Source organism: Notothenia rossii (genome assembly GCF_949606895.1).
Source record: "Notothenia rossii genome assembly, chromosome: 6".
In the NCBI taxonomy this organism is placed as follows: domain Eukaryota; kingdom Metazoa; phylum Chordata; class Actinopteri; order Perciformes; family Nototheniidae; genus Notothenia; species Notothenia rossii.
Window position 1 is genome coordinate 40744599 of NC_136909.1, and position 2671 is coordinate 40747269.

At 39.9% G+C, this 2671-nt stretch overlaps 1 long non-coding RNA gene across 1 annotated transcript; it reads right to left on the reverse strand.

Moving 5' to 3' along the window:
• Positions 1-867: 867 nt before the first annotated feature.
• Positions 868-2392, reverse strand: LOC307045207. The gene is made up of 2 exons (XR_013809817.1): positions 2197-2392; positions 868-1393 (listed from the first exon to the last, which is right to left on the reverse strand). It is a non-coding gene; the product is annotated as an uncharacterized lncRNA (long non-coding RNA).
• Between the last annotated feature and the right edge of the window lie 279 nt (positions 2393-2671).

Here is a 2671-nt window from a genome sequence, read left to right on the forward strand (position 1 = left end):
CCAATCACAATGCGTACAATGCGTGACGTCATTGGGAAGAGACGGCCCCCGAACACATATGGTACACCGACCACATCTGGTACCGACACCGGCAAAAATCACCGACTGTGTGAACGTGAACATTAATAGAATATCACCTCCCATCTTCAGAGCAATCTGACTATTATAACATTAGCGTTAAGAAAGCTTACTTAAATATCTGCCACAACATTAAGTAACCGGATCAGAGTAACATTAAGTATAGTCCGCGGCATATCACATCATAATGTATCATATATCTCCTTATCTGAGTCAGCTGAGCCGTATCTGGCCGTGCAACACTCACATTGTCACATACTGTATGCAGAAGTATTATTTTAAGCAACACATTAAGTTGACAAAACACTTGAGACAAATGTAATTAAAGTAAGATCCACTCGTGTCTTAGAGGGGGCAGTGATATCATAAACCTGTTAATACGCATTCAAACACTTTTTCTTTTACCAGCTGTATTCACCTTGCAGGTGCAGCTATGTGGCTTTGATCCTGGATAAAGTGTTTAAGTCATGGATGTTTAAAGTTGAACGTTTTCATATGTGTCTAATTATATAGCCCAGTTGACTTTTCATTCAGGAAGTATGACGCTGCGCTGTCAGTACGCTTGTCCATGTTTGTGATTGTTCGAATGCTCCAAATACCACCCCTTTCATGTGAACGTGCACCTAACTAGATAGGACACGGCTGGCTTGAGCGATCCAGGGTTCCCAAACTTTTTCAGCATGAGACCCAAAATAGAAATGTTGTGGTCCTAAGGGACCCAAGCTCAAAAAATGTCATGATTTTCCATAATATCTACAGTTATAAACAAAGAATGCAACACACCATGAATTTAAAATGTAAATGAAAATATTTATTTAATTATAAAAGTGCATCGCAGCAATTAGGTTTCTCACCATAACAACCTTCCCTTTGAGCTTGCCCAGAAAAAAATAAGGATCAAAGCAGAAAGACGAAACATGGGACGTGCAGTCAAGTATATACAGTACACATTTCAATTATCAAAAGTGCAATATTAAGTTTGTCGCGAGCTCAAACACCATTTTAAACTATTTTAAATGAACAAAGAACAAACATGTTGTAAACAGAAAGGGACAAAACACTAACTGAAGTACAGTGAAGTGTATTCAGTTAATCACAGGTGAAACCAAATTTAAATGATCAGAAGTGCAACATTAAGTTTGTCACTAGATCAAAAACTATGTACACACATTTTTTAAACACTTTTAAAGGAACAGAGCTGTTTTAAAACACTGAGAGAAAAAGAAACTCCAACACTTGGCAACTGATTAACTTTTTTTTTGTGGAGGCTGACTTGATAGGATGCCCTCAGTGCCCCTCTGTTCCCTTTGAATGCCTGAAAATAACAGAGAAGATATTATCATTAACATTGCTGGGTTATTGGGTGATTTTTAATACCAGCCGGCGTACGCTGTATACCCAATGTGGACCTGGCAACCGCATTTATAGCGCATACATTACATGTTAGACGCTTTTATCCAAAGCTACTACATACTCAATACTGTGGGGAATCCCCACGGAGGGATTTTGACAGGGTTGTTGCACAAAAGACCCAAGCGCGCACAGAAGAAATCTGAGAGCAGACATTTCACGAGCGCACAGAAACAGCCTGAGTGCAAGGAGAAGGTTTTAAACTGGAACACAGGAAACCTGTAAGCGCAGCAATATATCTGAGTGCAAGCGTACAGTTTGAGCAGAAGCAGAGCAAATCTAAGCGCAAGCAGACACTATTTGAGTGTGAGGACAGGGTTTGAGGGAAAGAAATACATATTCTGAACGTGAAATCAATAAAGTATGCTCTCAAATTTAAAGACCACGCTCTTGAATAAAGATAGGGAATAACCCCCATATGTATTCCTATGTGCATCACACTGCAGCAGTCACGTCCGTGCGGCTGATACTTTCTCTCGCTTTCCTTCTCATACTGCCTATCACTTTCCCTCTAATCTTCCTGTGGTTATTGTTTTTGAAACACCGCTCTGTGCCGCTGCAGGATGTACGCGCGAGAGCGCGCAGCTGGCGGTCCGCTCCGGGGCTCAGTCTGCATTTCATCCAACTTTGCATTAACGAAACAATTTCACAACAGACCCTGACAAACTCACAAAAACACAAAACAAATGATTAAAATGAGTGACTTACTTTTCCGCCGTCAAAACACTGCTTCTTGAAAGACTCTTCTTTGCAGATGAAAAAATCCTTCGATTTGTCCCTGCAGAGGATGTTTTGTTTGGAGATGCAGGTCCAATTTATTCATTTTCAAGCTTTCGTTACTGAGCACCTCTCAACATAAAACACACTGAGGCCGCTCCTCTCCATTTCTAACAGCTTTTGTGAAGCCAACGTTGAAAAACTCCTCTTTGTAACATCTTTTTGCCATCATGTAGGCTACGATCGGGATTAATCAACATACAATAAACGGACAGCGCGAAAACTTTCGCGGGGGACGCGTCAGAGCTGATACAAATACAATCTTTTATTTTTAGTTTATTTGTATTTAGAAAATTAAATCATTCAATATACAATGCTATATTGCAGAATTTCATTTTCAAAATAAAATACAAAAATTATTCAAAAGAAATCTTTGCAGCGCAGCCATCAGCTCTGACGCTGCGTG